The sequence below is a fragment of the Hyperolius riggenbachi genome, chromosome 1 (genome assembly GCF_040937935.1).
Source record: "Hyperolius riggenbachi isolate aHypRig1 chromosome 1, aHypRig1.pri, whole genome shotgun sequence".
NCBI classification, from domain to species: Eukaryota; Metazoa; Chordata; class Amphibia; order Anura; family Hyperoliidae; genus Hyperolius; species Hyperolius riggenbachi.
In genome coordinates this window covers 327,384,295-327,403,613 of record NC_090646.1, presented here as the reverse complement: position 1 = coordinate 327,403,613, position 19,319 = coordinate 327,384,295, and positions in this window count along the sequence as shown.

Below are 19,319 nucleotides of genomic sequence, written 5' to 3'. Positions count from 1 at the left end.
CCTGCGTCTTCGCTCCACTTGGGACAGTTTCGACCGACCAATTTGCATTGGTTCAAGTGGAGGCGAGACAGGAGGAGGTGGAGTTACTGGAGGCGCAGCGTAGGACACGATTCTTACATGACTACTATCCCGGGTCTGTTTCTGATAGCGCAGTCTGCGGTCGACTCGAATGGCCGATGAAATGGCCTCATCGACTGTCTTAGGTTCAGGCAGACTTAACATGAGATCTGAAACCTTATCTGACAACCCTGATAAGAAACAATCTAATAGGGCATAGGTGTCCCACCTGGCTAAAACTGACCACCTCCTAAATTCGGCTGCGTAATCTTCGACCGGACCCTTGCCTTGACGCAAGAGCTTGAGCTTCCGCTCAGAGGTCGCGGCAAGGTCTGGGTCGTCGTAAATTACTGCCATGGCTTTAAAAAATTCATTCACTGAAGAGAGGGCCAAATCCCCAGTGGGCAAACTGTACGCCCACGTCTGAGAATCGCCTGATAACAAAGTCTTAATAAATGTGACCCTTTGGGCCATATTTCCAGAAGATCGGGGTCTCAACTCAAAGTAAGATAACACTCTACTTTTAAAATTTCGGAAGTCAGATCTGTCGCCAGAAAATTTCTCGGGTACAGGCAAACGTATGTCAGAGCTAGGAGGGGATCGCACTTCATCCACTGCTGTCTGGAGGGTTTGTAAAGAACCAGACAAGGCTTCAATCATAGTCTTGTGACTATCCAGCACTTGGTTGATGTTTTCCACCGAAGTGGCAAGTGCGCCCAGACGGTCAGTGTGTGCGTCCATTTGCATTTTTGGTCTGCCGTTCTGTAACGATCGGTGTAACACAGAGAGGATCTGATTACCGGTGAACTGCAGTCTCACCAGGAATACAGAATATACCCGATTATTGGTGATCTGCAGTATCACCGATAATCAGATATATCTACTAACCTCTGGACACCAGAGAGAACAAGTGAGTGTTAGATGCAACAGTATACTTTGAGTACTTCTCCAGAAGTATGTTCCTTCCTATGGCCTAGACTCTCCAGGGGGGAGGAGCTAGGCTGAGGATAGGAAGGACAGAGCGTAAGTGACACCCGAGAGGGAGGGTGTCACTAACAGGTCTGGGAACTGCCTCTAACAGTAAGGCCAGTTCTCGAGGTCGGCAAGCCAGGTCGTTAACACACAGACAGATAAGGTACAGATTCAGGAGGCAGATACGGAATCCAATATACAGACAGGGTTTAGCAACGGAGTATCAGAATGGCACAGTACAGAATCAGGAGGCAAATACAGAGTCCAGGAACGAGCAGAGTTTGGCAACAGGATATCAGAAATAGCAAGGTACAGGATCAGAGTTCAGAGGGATAGTCAGGCAGGCAGAAGGTCATAACAAATAATACAATTCAATGTTCCTAATGTTAAGGTGTGAACTCCTTGATGTCAACACCTTTGGAAACTATGCTAGAACACAGATACAGACAAGGTCTGAGTGCTACCACGTTGTGATCGCAACGGCAGACAACCAGAGAATGACCAGCACCCAGTATATATAGTAAAGCGCTCTCCAGCGCCTCCCCTAAGTGCTGGACCAATAGCAGGTAGTGAAATTGTCAGCTGATCCGCCTGGTCAGCTGACCCTTTTCTGGCTGTCATATAAGCTCTGCCTCTCAGCGCGCGCGTGTCCTTCTGAACCTATGTGGACTAGCAGTCCCAGCCACACCAGACATGTCTTGCAATGTAACCCTTGACTCAGGCGCGGTGACCGCCGCCCCGCTCTCTAAGCGAGCGGCGGTTTCCCCGCGTCCGGCCGCAATGTCAGCTGCTTTGCCCTGCGTGCAATCCGCCGCCTCCAATGCGGAATCCACCGCTCTGCCCATGCGGCATGCGGCGGTTTCTCCGCGTTGTGCCGCCATGTTAGATGTGGAAACAGCCGCCTCACTCTGAGTCCTTGCGGCGGCTTTTCCGCGTTTCCTCACAGCCATCTATTAGTACTGCCAGTCTCGTTCTGAAATGTATTATCATTATGTTTCTCAGTATGCAATTGATATTTCCTGCTCTCTCAGATCGATGCCTATGATGATTAATCCCCTTTCTTATAGGGTTATGGGACCTCGATATTGATATTTCCTGCTCTCTCAGAACGATGCCTATGTTGACTAACCCCCTTCCTTATAGGTTTTGGGACCTTAGACTACATATCATTTTGAATATAGCCTGTAACCCTTTCCCTTCCCCCCTCCTGCCTCCCTCTCCCCCCCCCCCTTGAATCCCCCCCCCTCCCCCTTGAATCCCCCCCTGGTGCTTGATAAGGATAAGACAGGCAGCTAACAATGTGTATGTTGCTTTACTTAAGATGCAGTGTATTACTTGATGAGAGACCTACTGTGAGCAACCTTCTTCCTTTCTCTTCATACTAATAGTGCCTGTAATAACCCCAGCCTAAATGATATAGACTAATTATTATCATGCTCATTGGCAATTAGAAGAGTTCTTTTTGTGGGTAGGAAAAATGAGAGGGATAACCTATTTTCAACTATTCTCCTTCTGTTCCCAGGTTCTAGAAGATCTATTTAATGATAGCCCCTGATACTATGAGTGGAAGTTTAAATGATCATATGGAGAAGGAAGCAGGTCTCCTCATGTGGCTCTCTGTTTGCTTACTAAAGGGCAATAAGTTAATACTTTCAAGTAAAGGGGAGTTCTAGAAGCTGTTTTTCCTCCTGTTAGGAATTTATTAGAGGTGGAAGGGGAGATCTTGGGATTTGGTTTTGAGACATTTCTTGTTTTGTGTTTTTTTTTTGGGGGGGGGGGGGGGGGGGGGTTGGACATACAGATCCTATTGTTTATTGCTTATTAGGTAAACCAATAGCTCCTCCTTGCATCCGTTTTTGTTGTGTGGTGTCCACAGTTCCCACCAGGGGATAGAGCCATTACTCCACCAGATTCGTGTTTAACATTAGCACAAGGTTCATATTGTTTTCAAACGTATTATCCGCTCTCCCCAACACTTATCCCACAAATTTTATGGCATTCCTAACTTATAACAGGAAGCCCGGGATATTTTCTCTTTTTGATTGTGTCATAATTTGACATAGTTTTACCTTTTAGAAACCTATTGATAACACAGGTCAGATTTGGGTTGCCAGAAGAAGCACAAGATGTCAGCACGTGGTTCAGAAATGATCCTCAAAGTAACATCATATAACGTTAAAGGACTAAACATTCCAGAAAGAAGGAGTTCACTCCTGAGGGAATTACACAAATTCCACACAGATATACAGTAGGCCTGATCCAGGAGACACACTTTGTACGAGATAAAGTCCCATCCTTCAAACATAAGGCCTACAACCACATACATCACTCCACTAATCCATCTGGAAAAACCAAGGGAGTGACGATACTATTACATAAGAGATTAAATTTTGAACTTTTAGATACACTAAAAGATGAGGAAGGAAGATTCCTTTTTCTAAAAGGGAAAATTCTGGGTGAATTAGTCACAGTTGTAAATATCTATGCCCCCAATGTGCAGCAGTGTCGTTTCCTGGATCAGACCTTTTTGCTACTGAAGGGATTCATGGAAGGTAGATTGATACTAGGTGGAGATTTCAATTATACACTAGAACCATCTTTAGACTCATCAAATGGTACCTCCTCTTTACCCTTCCAAACCCTCAAGAGAATTAAAGGGCGACTACAATCCCTTTAACTACTTGACTCCTGGAGACTGTTAAACCCCTCGGGGAAAGACTACACATATTATTCGAATCTGCATCGCAAATACACTAGGATTGATTATATCATGATTATGCAAAGAGACCTAGAGAGGCTTCTTGACTCTGAAATTGGACTACAGACACTATCTGATCATGCCCCAGTAAACACTAGATTGAGATGGGGCCCCTCTCCCCAAACTCAATGGCTCTGGAGGTTGAACCCACACTTGCTCTCTGACAAAGCTAGGATATCTAAGATTAAAGATACCATTTTAAAATATTTTGAGGAAAACAAAACAGAAGATAGTAATCCCATGATGGTTTGGGAAGCACACAAACCAGTTATTAGAGGGGTCCTGGTAAAGATGGGGGCTAGACTTAAAAAAGAGAGGGACGAGGGGATCAACCTTCAGATGGGAAAGATTAAAACCTTAGAGGAAAAGCACAAACAGACCATGCTCCCCGCTGACCTGGAGGAACTGAAGAAAGAAAGAGAACATCTTTTAAAATTATTGTATTATAGAGCCCAATACATGTTCCTGATGGGAAAAAAAGACTCTCTAACGAAGAAGGGAATAAACCTGGCAGATTACTTGCCAGATTTCTCAGAAACAGAAAGACTGAATTACAAGTCCACTCCTTACGGAAAAAAAGACCAGACCAAGACCTATAACCTGTCTGAGATAGCCCAAAGATTTGCAGAATTCTACTCAAATCTATATAACCTGCCAACCCCCACCTCACACATAGATAGGCAGGAGAAAATACGTAAATTCTTGACTAAATTTGGACTGCACAAATTGGAGTCAGAGGACATCAGACTTTTAGAAGACCAGCTGACAACGGACGAATTCTTAATAGCCCTGAAACAAACAGCTACAGGGAAAAGCCCGGGCCCAGACGGTTTCACGACACAATATTATAAGACTTTCCAGGGGATCCTAGCTCCCCACTTTATTGACGCTTTTAATAACATTACTAAGGACAAGAAACATTCCCCGGAACTTTTGGCTGCCCACATTACAGTAATACCCAAAGAGGGAAAGGATCCTTTAGCATGTGAAAGCTACAGGCCAATATCTTTGTTGAACGTTGACATCAAGCTGTTCGCAAAGGTATTGGCCAACAGGCTACTTCCTCATATACCATCCCTGATTACAGCAGACCAGGTTGGTTTTGTCCCTGGGCGCGAAGCAAGGGACAACACTATCAAAGATTTAAATGTTCAACATTGGCTTTCTCGGCGTCGGATGGAGAGGATGTTTCTCTCCACCGATGCTGAGAAGGCCTTTGATCGTGTCTCATGGGACTACATTTCTAGTCTTTTTCCTGACTTGGGCCTAGGTATAAATATGCGAAGCTGGATTGGTTTATTATATAGCGGCCCCTCTGCCCAGGTTAAAGTTAACTGTACCCTTTCGGAGAGATTTAGTCTTAAAAATGGGACAAGGCAGGGATGCCCCATCCCCCCTCATCTTCATTCTTTCTCTAGAGCCTTTCTTACACGCAATAAGAGCTAACCCTTCCATTCACGGAGTACTCATTGGGGGAAAAGAATATAAGACTGCAGCATTCGCTGATGACATGATATTTTTCATCACTCAACCCTTAATCTCATTACCTAACCTATTAATAGAGTTTGCAGACTTTGCGGTCATCTCAAACTTAAAAATTAATTTTACTAAGTCTTTTGGATTGAATGTCACCCTTCCCAAAAAGGTGTATTCCCTTTGCCAGCAAAATTTCCCCTTTAAATGGGCATCAGAGAGCTTTACCTACCTGGGAATTCAGATCCCTTCCAAATTTTCAGAGGTATTCCGATTAAACTTTGAGAAACTCTTGCGCTCCACAAAACACACTCTGGAACATTGGGTTGGTAAACCCCTCTCCTGGTTTGGCCGATTGGCTAGTATTAAAATGACCATACTTCCTCGGATACTCTACTACCTAGCTACCTTACCAATCTACATTCCCAAAAAATGGTTCCTTTCCCCCCAGGGTCTTGTATCTAAGTTCATATGGGGAGGTAAACCTCCCCGTCTTAAAAGGTATAAGCTGAGGATAGTGGGGGAGCCAGTCTTCCAGACTTTTGGCGATATTATCAAGCAACTCATTTGCCCAGAATAATTGACTGGCACTGTAACGAAGCTAATAAGGACTGGGTGACATTGGAGAAACAATCTTTCACTTATGACATCTCTTGGTTACCTTGGAACTTCGACTTGGACAGAACAGCTCCCTATTACTCTGATCTTAAAACACATTCTACAATCTGGCCCACCCTCTCCAGGTTTGGAAGGTGTTGTAAAGAAACTAATCTCTCCTCTGTGACCGGTCCTCTCTCTTCCATAAGGTTTAGGAAAGCTTTTCCACCTGGGAATGATTCAAAAATTTTCCATAATCTCCAAAACTTACAGGATCTCTTGATAAAGGATCTGTGGGTCAACAACAGAGTGATAAGGTTTGATACACTATCTCAAGATTCCTTACAGCCTCCTCCATTTTGGCAATATTTACAACTTAAAAGCTTTCTCCTCTCCTTGGGCAAATCATTTAATCTAACTAGGAAATTGACCGACTTTGAACAAATAATCGTCCGTCAATCTCAGCAAACTCATGTAGTTTCGGAAATGTATCATCTACTCCTAGACTTATCTCATGGACAAAATGTACTCTTCAAAGATGCTTGGGAGAATAGGCTACAGATTACAATTAGGGATGAAGATTGGGAGAAAGTCTGTATCATGACACATAAAAGCTCCCTTAGTGTATTAATACAGGAAATTAATTTCAAACTATTATCCCACTGGTATAGGACACCAGCTCTCCTACACCGGTTCTTCGCCTCAATATCGGATCTCTGTTGGAGATGTGGCGAGCTAAAAGGTGACCTGCTCCATATCTGGTGGCAATGTCGTAAAATCATTCCATTTTGGAGACAGATACATGCCCTTATCAAGGAAATTGCTTCCGAATGTCTTGAATGGAAACCAGAAGTGTTTCTCCTACACTTATCTAAAGAAAGTCTCTGATCCTACAAAAAATGCTTGGTTAAACATTTATTAAACGCCGCTAAAGCATGTATCCCTCTGAAATGGAAGGATCCTGAACCACCCTCACTCTCCCTTTGGTTCCAGAAAATTGAACATGTTGCCAAAATTGAGGAGCTGATACACTCCAAAGAAGAGAAATTCTTTATCATGTGGACGCAGTGGTTCGCTTTCCAGGAAAGTGATACTTACCGATCCATTGTTATGCCTTCACCTGTACGACCCACCCTTTCCGCCATCACTAGTATGGGTCCTTCTATAGACATTTCCTGACTAACCACCATTCTATAGGATGACTTGTGTTATTTCCGCCCTTCCTCTTCATAAGGCTATAAAGCGCTATATATCATATAACTGGCAACCCCATCTATCTATTTGCTTAGAACTTTTTGACTCAGGACACAAGCTATAAATCTGGCATCAATAACCTCCTTATAATATCTTCTCCAACTCACTTGCATTATGATTGAAAAGTTACTCTCCAACGGGTTCTGCAATATGTCATCTGATATGTTTTTTTCCTTTCTCTGTTTCTGTTTTGGACATCGCTTAGCTTGAATAAGATTCTAAAAAAAATTCTATTAAATGTCTATTGTATTTGGTTCATTGTCTGATCATGATGTAATGTCATTTTGGATTGGATGCCTTACCTTGTTATCAATAAAATTGTTTGAAAAAAAAGAAGAACTGTACTTTCCCTATCCTGAATCCAAAGTGTTGTGCCAATTTGTGATCGTGATTTCATTGTAAGACAGTGGTCCGTGGTCTTTCAGGAACACATATTTGATCGCACCGATGAAAGATTCCTTCCTTGCAGGTTAGTTCATGGGTAGAACAAGGAGACTGATGCTTGCTGAATCTGACTCATAAGTTGTGGTGCAATCAACAATAAATTGCGAGCAGTCAAAATTGTGTCTGAGGTTTCAGGAAGATTATCCCTATCGTCATTGTTCCTTTCTGCTGGATTACGTTATTTTTTTTTTAAACAAAAGTGATGTGATACAGAAGAGCTTTGAGACTAAAACTTTGTGAGGTGATGGCTCCAAAGGCAACATCAGATGCATCTACTTTAGTGTTGGGCGAACACCTAGATGTTTGCCGAACATCGCCGCGATGTTCGGGTGTTCGCGCCGAACTCCAAACATAATGGAAGTCAATGGGGACCCGAACTTTCGTGCTTTGTAAAGCTTCCTTACATGCTACATACCCCAAATTAGCAGGGTATGTGCACCTTGGGAGTGGGGTACAAGAGGAAAAAAAATATTTTAAAAGAGCTTATAGTTTTTGAGAAAATTGATTGTAAGGTTTCAAAGGAAAAACTGTCTTTTAAATGTGGAAAATGTCATGTTTCTTTGCACAGGTAACATGCTTTTTGTCGCCATGCAGTCATAATGTAATACAGAGAAGAGGTTCCAGGAAAAGGGGACCGGTAACGCTAACCCAGCACCAGCAGCAGCACACGTGATGGAACAGGAGGAGGAGGCGCAGGAGGAGAAGGCCACGCTTTGTGAGACACAACAACCAGGCCTTGCATGAGGACAAGAAGCGTGCGGATAGCATGCTTTTTAACCCGCCATGCAGTCATAAATGTAATAAAGATAAGAGGTTCCATAAACAGGGACCGTCACCGGCAACGCTAACCCAGCAGCAGCAGCAGACGTGATGGAGCAGGAGGAGGCGCAGGAGGAAAAGGCCACGCTTTGTGAGACACAACAACCCAGGCCTTGCATGAGGACAAGAGCGTGCGGATAGCATGCTTTTTACCGCCATGCAGTCCATAAATGTAATAAAGATAAGAGGTTCCATAAACAGGGACCGTCACCGGCAACGCTAACGCAGCAGCAGCAGCAGCAGACGTGATGGAACAGGAGGAGGCGCAGGAGGAAAAGGCCAACGCTTTTTGAGACACAACAACCCAGGCCTTGCATGAGGACAAGAAGCGTGCGGATAGCATGCTTTGTACCGCCATGCAGTCATAAATGTAATAAAGATAAGAGGTTCCATAAACAGGGACCGGCAACGCTAACCCAGCAGCAGCAGCAGCAGCAGCAGCACACGTGATGGAACAGGAGCAGGCGCAGGAGGAGAAGGCACGCTTTGAGAAACAACAACCCAGGCCTTGCAGGAGGACAAGAAGCGTGCGGATAGCATGCTTTTACCGCTATGCAGTCATAAATGTAATACAGATGAGAGGTTCAATAAACAGGGGACCGGAAACACTAAACCATCCCAGATGTTCATGGTCATGTTACTTGGTTGGGGTCCTGGAGTGTTGCGTAGTCGTTTCCAATCCAGGATTGATTCATTTTAATTTGAGTCAGTGTACACAGAGTGGCAGTACACACAATGCTATATAGTCTGGCTGAGCCGTGTACACAGAGTGGCAGTACACTACACACAATGCTATATAGTCTGGCTGAGCGGTGTACACAGAGTGGCAGTAAACAATGCTATATAGTGTGGCTGAGCCGTGTACACAGAGTGGCAGTAAACAATGCTATATAGTGTGGCTGAGCGGTGTACACAGAGTGGCAGTACACACAATGCTATATAGTCTGGCTGAGCGGTGTACACAGAGTGGCAGTACACACAATGCTATATAGTCTGGCTGAGCCGTGTACACAGAGTGGCAGTAAACAATGCTATATATAGTGTGGCTGAGCGAGGTACACAGTGGCAGTAAACAATGCTATATATAGTGTGGCTGAGCGAGCGGTGTACTACTGTTCCCAGCAGCGACACACAATGACTGGGGGGGACCCTGGCTAGCGTGGCTGGAGAGCGAACTACCCTGCCTGCCTACCCAAAGCTAAACCCACAGAGAAATGGCGGAGATATCACGTGGTTCGGGTATTTATTTACCCGAACCACGTGACCGTTCGGCCAATCAGAGCGCGTTCGGGTTCGAACCACGTGACCCGTTCGGCCAATCACAGCGCTAGCCGAACGTTCGGGGAACGTTCGGCCATGCGCTCTTAGTTCGGCCATATGGCCGAACGGTTTGGCCGAGCACCATCAGGTGTTCGGCCGAACTCGAACATCACCCGAACAGGGTGATGTTCTGCAGAACCCGAACAGTGGCGAACACTGTTCGCCCAACACTAATCTACTTCAACTACAAATGGGAGAGATGGATCAAGATGCTTAAGAATAGAAGCAGTAGTAAATGATTTTTTAAGAACATCAAACGCAGACTGTGCTTCAGAGGTCTGCTGGAAGGTCTGATGCTGTTTTGTCAGTTATGAGATGGGTAGCACTAGCAAAGAGAAGTTTTTAATGAATTTCCAAGAAATCTTTGTGCCCCTTTTCTATCTGTAGGTGCAGGTCAGTCAAGGATTGTCAAGACGTTTTGGGGATTCATGGAAAGTCTTTGCAAATACATTTTTCACCCTAAAAACTGTACCTCTTCCTTACTGAATTCACATTTTGCTAGTTTTCCATTAAGTCCTTGAACTGAAAGTCTACCTAACACTTTCTTCACATGGCTTTAGTGTTCCTCCAAGGAAGATGAGAACACCAGAATATCATCAAGGTAAACTCCCATGAATATGTCAAAGAAATCATGAAAGATATTATTCTCGAAGTGTTGGAGCATGGCAGGGGGCTTTACATAATAAATAAAAAAGGATAACGGTAGGTGGTTTTCCACTCATCGCCCTTTCTGATCTGGACCGAATTGTAAGCCCAATACCAATTTAGATAATATTTTGGCAGAGCGGAGTCTTCTAAATAAATGTATAATCAGTGGCAAAGGGTACCTGTTTAGCTGGATAACTGCAGATTCACAAACGGTTAACAGCCAGGGCCAGTACAGGGAAACTTCAATCAATGTCAGATTGCTGCAAACCGGGATGTCCAGGAACAAGTCGGAGTCAATATCAGGGAATCAGATCAGGGTTGAATCAATAACAGAAGTCAATGGGAGAGAAGGCACACTGCTATGATCGCTGGCAACCACACTAGCCAACAGAGGTATCAGCACACAGAGTTGGGAGAGTCTACCTTTTATTAGCCAGGCAAGGCTATTCTTACATGCAAATTTATGTGCTTCATATTCGGAAACGCCAAACTCAGCGCACACAAAGTCACGCTGCCCATCCAATTACACACCCACAGCCAAAGATGTCATTAAACCACTGATGACGTCAGTCAGTAGAGAGGAGCAGGAGGCGGCACTAGTTGCTGAATGGCGACCTTTGTGGGGGTTGATGGTCAGAGCTTACATGTGCCTCCGGATAGCAGGGCTTACATCCAATACAGTAGAGAAGTAGAATCCGGGCACCAGTACACTGCAAATTCCACGTTTATTTCATCCCACACAAAGACAGATACATGAGCATAGGGCTGGTCTAACAGCCGTTTCACAAGCCCACAAGCTTGCTTCCTCAGAGACTGAGGAAGCAAGCTTGTGGGCTTGTGAAACGGCTGTTAGACCAGCCCTATGCTCATGTATCTGTCTTTGTGTGGGATGAAATAAACGTGGAATTTGCAGTGTACTGGTGTCCGGATTCTACTTCTCTACTGTATTGGATGTAAACCACTGATGACACGTGGGCACACACAATTGCACAGACACTTATCCCAAAGTACAGGCCAGCAAGACTTGCAAGACAATAAGGAGGAAAGATGCCTCTGACACCCACAGGACGCCCTGAGGAAGCGTCAAATGACACAAAATGCTTAGGTGGAAGGCGCTACCATCAGCCCATGTGATCCTGCTTCCTGTACCTACAAATATGCCTCGAGTGTGATACACATGGTGATGGGAGCTGTCAATGACGCCACCGCCACACTATAATCTTACAGCGGTGACGGAACCTTGAGGGAAAGCGCTGAATAGCACCAAGCGTTATCTTCACATACCCCCCCCCCCCCCCCCCCCCCCCCCGTGCTGAGTCAAGACTACAGCACGCACCTTAGAAAGCCCACTGCACTACAAAGTGTCAACAGGGCTAATCGAATTGAGAGAAATCCACAGCAGAGCTAGAACATGGACCTGTTACACAAGCCTGGAGGACAATTTGCATCAGCAGCTGCTTTAAATCTGTATAACCGTAAGTACCAAAGTTACTAGCATCAACATACTGCAATACATACTGTATCTGAGCTTGGTAGAAGTTATTTAACCATGAGGTCAGCATCATCTTGTATATTACATGCATGTAAAAGGATGTAGATATTTCAATCCACATTAGGGGGAGGCAGCTGCTGTATGAATGTGAGTCGTGCCCTTGGAGGAAGAGGGATAAGGGAATTTGAGCCCATATCCAGTTCACAGTGATATTATTCATAGTTGTAGATATCTGCTTTAAAGGACAACTGTAGTGAAAAGAATATGGAGGCTGCCATAGTTATCTCCTTTTAAACAATACCAGTTGCCAGGCAGCCCAGCTGATCTATTTGACTGCAGTAGTGTCTAAATCACACCAGAAAATCTTGTCAGATTTGACAATAGTGTCAGAAACACTTGATCTGCTGCATGCTTGTTCAGGGTCTATAGCTATAAGTATTAGAGGCAGAGGATTAGCAGGATAGCCAAGCGACTGGTAAACATGGCAGTCTCTATATGCCTCCTGTTACAGTTGTCCTTTAAAGCAGGAAGTTTTGAATTAGGATAACATTATTGGCTGACTTAAAAAGACATATGGTAGAATCTCAGTTACCCGGCACCTACATGGCTTGCAAAAGACCAATACAAAGTGGTGTACACGTGAGAAGTGGAACGAAAATCATACATTATTCCAAACATTTTTTACAAATCAATAACTGCAAAGTGGGGTGTGCGTAATTATTCAGCCCAGAGTCAATACTTTGTAGAACCACCTTTTGCTGCAGTTACAGCTGCCAGTCTTTTAGGGTATGTCTCTAGCAGCTTTGCACATCTAGAGACTGAAATCCTTGCCCATTCTTCTTTGCAAAACAGCTCCAGCTCAGTCAGATTAGATGGACAGCATTTGTGAACAGCAGTTTTCAGATCTTGCCACAGATTCTCGATTGGATTTAGATCTAGACTTTGACTGTGCCATTCTAACACATGGATATGTTTTGTTTTAAACCATTCCATTGTTGCCCTGGCTTTGTGTTTAGGGTTGTTGTCCTGCTGGAAGGTTAACCTCCACCCCAGTCTCAAGTCTTTTGCAGACTCCAAGAGGTTTTCTTCCAAGATTGCCCTGTATTTGGCTCCATCCATCTTCCCATCAACTCTGACCAGCTTCCCTGTCCCTGCTGAAGAGAAGCAACCCCAGAGCATGATGCTGCCACCACATATTTGACAGTCGGGATGGTGTGTTCTGAGTGATGTGCAGTGTTAGTTTTCTGCCACACATAGCGTTTTGCATTTTGGCCAAAAAGTTCAATTTTGGTCTCATCCGACCAGAGCACCTTCTTCTACATTTGCTGTGTCCCCCACATGGCTTGTGGCAAACTGCAAACTGAACTTCTTATGCTTTTCTGTTAACAATGGCTTTCTTCTTGTCACTCTTCCATAAGAGCCTACTTTGTGCAGTGCACGACTAATAGTTGTCCTATGGACAGATTCCCCTACCTGAGCTGTAAATCTCTGCAGCTCGTCCAGAGTCACCATGGGCCTCTTGACTGCATTTCTGATCAGCGCTCTCCTTGTTCGGCCTGTGAGTTTCGGTGGACGGCCTTGTCTTGGTAGGTTTACAGTTGTGCCATACTTCTTCCATTTCTGAATGATCGCTTGAACAGTGCTCCGTGGGATGTTCAAGGCTTTGGAAATCTTTTTGAAGCCTAAGCCTGCTTTAAATTTCTCAATAACTTTATCCCTGACCTGTCTGGTGTGTTCTTTGGACTTCATGGTGTTGTTGCTCCCAAGATTCTCTTATGCTGGGAATACACGTTTCGTTTTTGCCTTCGTTTCGATTGTGCCTTTTGTCCTTTTCGATCCCGAAATAATCGACCGTACGGTTAATATCACCACCCACGGTTTTGTTTTGTTTTTTCGATTCTGATGGTTTCGTTTTTCCAATGATCGAAGGCTGCAAAGAAATGAAACGTAGTACAGGGACGGACGGCATAAACGAATATATAATTGATCTGAACAGCCATCAAGCCTACCAATGGCTCGATTAGATGGATAAAGAGAGATAATATCAAACATGTTCGATCACTAGTCGTTCGTTTTTGGGGTCTATTAATCGAAACTATAATGAGATTATGACTATTTTCACATACGTTTTCAACACTCGATTCGTTTACCGAACGAATCGAAGGCTAAAACGAAGGCTAAAACGAAACGTGTATTCCCAGCATTAGACAACCTCTGAGGCCGTCACAGAGCAGCTGTATTTGTACTGGCATTAGATTACACACAGGTGCACTCTATTTAGTAATTAGCATTCATCAGGCAATGTCTATGGGCAACTGACTGCATTCAGACCAAAGGGCGCTAAATTATTACGCACACTCCACTTTGCAGTTATTGATTTGTAAAAAATGCTTGGAATCATGTATGATTTTCGTTCCACTTCTCATGTGTACACCACTTTGTATTGGTCTTTCATGTGAAATTCCAATAAAATTGATTCATTTTTGTGGCAGTAATGTGACAAAATGTGGAAAACTTCAAGGGGGCCGAATACTTTTGCAAGCCACTGTATGAGGATTGGTAAATGTCAAACGTAGGTTTTGGTTGCTTGAGAGTTACTACTAAAAACAGCTATACCTAATACCATATCCTAACCATAAACTGTATATTAATGTTTAAACACAGTAATTAAAAACATCTGAGAAGATAAAGACAAACTTAACCTAATGTAACAATTACTACCGTATACCGTACTGTAGAAAAAACGTTGTGCATCCTGCAAGGCCTGGATATTCTGGGGGGTTGCCTGAGAGCTCTGGTTAATGGAGTTCTGGATGATTAAAGGATACCCAAGTTGAACGTCTTTGAATAAATGGAGGCTCCAGGCATGTATGGGCATGAGGCCTCTTATGGGGGCTTTTACACTGAATCGGAGAGGGATGGAGGTAAAGGTGGGGAGATGGAAGCATTGGGCATGAGGAATCATGCCCATACATGTCTGGAACCTCCATTTGTTCAAAGGTGTTCACCTCTGGTATATTTTAAAGGTTAGCTCAGGGGCGTCTCACCCACCAGGCAAGTACAGGCGGTTGCCTAGGGCGACATGAGGTGGTCAGGCGCATTCCCCCGCTGCTGCTACCGAGACCATGTTTTTTTTTTGTTTAATATATAATATAACCTCCCGACTCTGGTGCTCGGCACGCTACCCCCATGTGCTCAGCAGTGCCTCCACCTCCATAGACGCCCCCTCCTTCTCCCCAGCCAATAGAGCAATTAATACTGCTCTTCTCCGCCCCCCCCCCCCCCTGCTCCTTTAAAGCCGCGCCCCTTCTTCTCAGTAGCCACACGGGTAAAGTGTTTACCTCGTGTGGCCCAGCCTTTAACTCCGCCCCCCACCAGTCAAACCAGGAGCCAGCGGTTAGCCAGCTTATGCCCCCGACAGTCTGACCCCCCCTGTGTCACTGGCTGCACACAGACACTGGAGCGAGACAGCAAGGGGGCAGATGCAGTCACAGAGAGCAGAATGTGATGTGTCCGTGTTGGAGCCCCACCCCCCACACAAGACAGCAACACAGCCCCGGGAGCCAGGAAGTTTCTGCTCCAGAGATAAGCTGCATGCACAAGCAGAAGAGAAGGTATGCAGGCAGGCTGCTGAGAACACTTCCTGTCCTGTGTGCAGACTCCCATTACAGTTATAATTGCTAGAATGTGCCCTGCTCTTTTGATTCTAGAGTTTTCTTTAAAAGCTGGTTAGGCTGTAGGCTGGTAAAGCTGTAAACCTGTGCTTTAGTGCTGTCTCTCCCTCTCCCCTCTCTGTTCCTTTGCCCCCTCTTCCATCTTATGCTGTCCCTTTCCTTTCCCCTCTCTGTTCCTCTGCAGTCTCTTCCATCTGATGCTGTCTCTCCCCTCTGTTCCTCTGCACTCTCTTCCATCTGATGCTGTCTCTCCCTCCCCCTCTCTGTTCCTCTGCCCCCCTCTTTCATCTTATGCTGCCTCTCCCCCTCTTCTCTTTCCCTCTGCCCGGATTACGTGTATTTTCTGGTGAAACGCTTCCGCATTACGATTATTTTCTGACATAACGTTTCCCCATTCCAATTCTTTTCCGGTGAAACGATTCCACATGACGATTATTTTCTGACAAAACGCTGCCGCCGTACGATTGATTTCTGGTGAAAAAATGCTGCTGCAATAAGTGTATTTTCTGGTGAAACACTGCCACCTTACGATTATTTTCTGTTGAAACTATTCTGAATTACGATTATTTTCTGACGAAACGCTGCCGCATTATGATTATTTTCTGGTGAAACGATGCTGCATTTCCGATTATTTTCCCGGGGGGGGGGGGGGGGGGGGGGTCTCGCCTGGAGTGACAAGATGGCTAAAGGCACCCCTGCCTCTTACTTTCTCCTAATGCTGGCCTACAGCAATCTAAACCTAAATATGCTAACCTACTGCTATCTAAGCCTAACACTAACCTACTCATACCTCCTCCTAATACTAATTGATGCCTCTCCCCTCTCTGTTCCTTTGCCCCCTCTTCCATCTTATGCTGTCTCTTTCCTTTCCCCTCTCTGTTCCTCTGCAGTCTCTTCCATCTGATGCTGTCTCTCCCCTCTGTTCCTCTGCACTCTCTTCCATCTGATGCTGTCTCTTCCTCCCCCTCTCTGTTCCTCTGCCCCCCTCTTTCATCTTATGCTGCCTCTCCCCCTCTTCTCTTTCCCTCTGCCTGGAGTATGTGTATTTTCTGGTGAAACGCTTCCGCATTACGATTATTTTCTGACATAACGTTTCCCCATTCCAATTCTTTTCTGGTGAAACGATTCCACATTACGATTATTTTCTGACAAAACGCTGCCGCCGTACGATTGATTTCTGGTGAAAAAATGCTGCTGCAATAAGTGTATTTTCTGGTGAAACACTGCCACCTTACGATTATTTTCTGTTGAAACTATTCTGAATTACGATTATTTTCTGACGAAACGCTGCCGCATTATGATTATTTTCTGGTGAAACGATGCTGCATTTCCGATTATTTTCCCGGGGGGGGGGGGGGGTCTCGCCTGGAGTGACAAGATGGCTAAAGGCACCCCTGCCTCTTACTTTCTCCTAATGCTGGCCTACAGCAATCTAAACCTAAATATGCTAACCTACTGCTATCTAAGCCTAACACTAACCTACTCATACCTCCTCCTAATACTAATTGATGCCTCTCCCCTCTCTGTTCCTTTGCCCCCTCTTCCATCTTATGCTGTCTCTTTCCTTTCCCCTCTCTGTTCCTCTGCAGTCTCTTCCATCTGATGCTGTCTCTCCCCTCTGTTCCTCTGCACTCTCTTCCATCTGATGCTGTCTCTTCCTCCCCCTCTCTGTTCCTCTGCCCCCCTCTTTCATCTTATGCTGCCTCTCCCCCTCTTCTCTTTCCCTCTGCCTGGAGTATGTGTATTTTCTGGTGAAACGCTTCCGCATTACGATTATTTTCTGACATAACGTTTCCCCATTCCAATTCTTTTCTGGTGAAACGATTCCACATTACGATTATTTTCTGACAAAACGCTGCCGCCGTACGATTGATTTCTGGTGAAAAAATGCTGCTGAAATAAGTGTATTTTCTGGTGAAACACTGCCACATTACGATTATTTTCTGGTGAAACTATTCTGAATTACGATTATTTTCTGACGAAACGCTGCCGCATTATGATTATTTTCTGGTGAAACGATGCTGCATTTCCGATTATTTTCCTGGGGGGGGGGGGGGGGGTCTCGCCTGGAGGGGGGGGGGTTCTCGCCTGGAGTGACAAAATGGCTAGAGGCACCCCTGGGTTAGCTGTACATCTTTTAGGTGAGGTTCACAGTGGAATGTTGCAATTAACCACCGCATTGTAGTGAAGAACGTTGCAAAGCAATATTCACAGTGCAGCCAGTGCCGCATGCAGTGCGTTAAAACAAAACGTATGCATAAACACTGACAATGAAGCTTACTTTTCATTGACTGTATGCTTCAATTTATGCAATGAAACGTGCAGTGCTTTTCTAGTCCATTCCTGCTTTTACAGGGAATGCCACGCCCACTGTGAACCTCACCTTAAAGTTAGCCAATAAACGTAATAATCCTGATTTAAAATTTCCTGGTACTGTATATAGTAATATATAGTAGTAATTTCAGTCTCTACACAAAAAATGTAGTGTCTAAAGGCGTTCTGATATTACTATTTACCAAAAGCTTACTTTTTAAATTTTTTAAAGTTAGCCAATGATATCAAACACTGTGAAGACCTAATTCAGTGAAGCTAAAAGGTGGCCATACACTGGTCGATTTTTTACTTCAATTGATTATTATAACCGATAAATTAATAGAATGGATCAAGAATAGAGTTGTCATTTTGATGTAGAATCGATTCATATTGGCCGTTATCCGATCTGATTTTCAAAATGAATCAATCCCGTATGTTGGGTTATTTCAATCGATGGAACAAGAACTGAGAGCTTTTCATTATGTATTCGATCGACCTTTACTCAATCTTATTATTCAGGGTGCTTATTTTGTGGTCGAACATTGCCACCGATCAATTAAAGGTGGAAAAGTGAAACAAAAATTGACCCTAGTGTGTGGGCAAAAAAATGATTCATGTTTGATCGATACATTTATTTTGAACTGGTTATAAACATCGATAGGTCAATCAAGTGTCCTATAATTAACCAGTGTATGGCCAGCATAAGCAGCTCTGGGCCCCATTGTGGGTTTTACATTGGGCCCCTCAAGCACTCTATACACAATAATTTACGTAAAGCACTAAAGCCTGCCAAGGACATCCACAGTATCCAGTGTTCTCCCCAGAGCCTTTCAGCTGGGCAGAGCGCCGACCGGAAATTGTTCATCACCCAGCTGCCATTTGCCCTGGTCTGTGGCAGAATTACTTTCCTCCTCTTGCTACATTAGTGGGCAGCAGCTCATTGCAGCCAGCCTGCTGTCACTCAGGGACACTGTCTCCACCCTCCTCCCCAGCTCCTGTCAGTAGTGTAGAGAGGTTGGGAAAGCTCGGTGATGTTACAAGCAACAGGGGAGATGAAGTTTGGAGAGAATGCGCTGCTCTGTTCACAGGCATGTCTGCCTCGAAACCCCACCACCCACCCGATCATCAAGTATGTGTGAAGCTCAGGTGAGGTTACATAGAGTGACCAGATTTTTGTGGATCCAACCTGGGAAGGGGGGGGCGGCGCGCGCAGCGCGCCACGGCGAAAAGTGGGGAGGACTGAGGAGCGCGCAGCGGCGAAGACTGGGGGGGGGGGGCTGCGGCGCCGAAAAAATGGTCGTGGCCATGACATTGTATGGGCGGAGCTAACGTAATGATGTAACAGCGAGGCATAAGAAAGCAGTGTTTACGCCATGATGTGGACAAACGAGACTTTGCATCATGGGTGTGCAGAAACTGTGTGATGCTAATAGTATACCGTAACCACAAAGCAGCAAACATAGCCATCTATGACCATTAAATAATAAATGCAGTAACA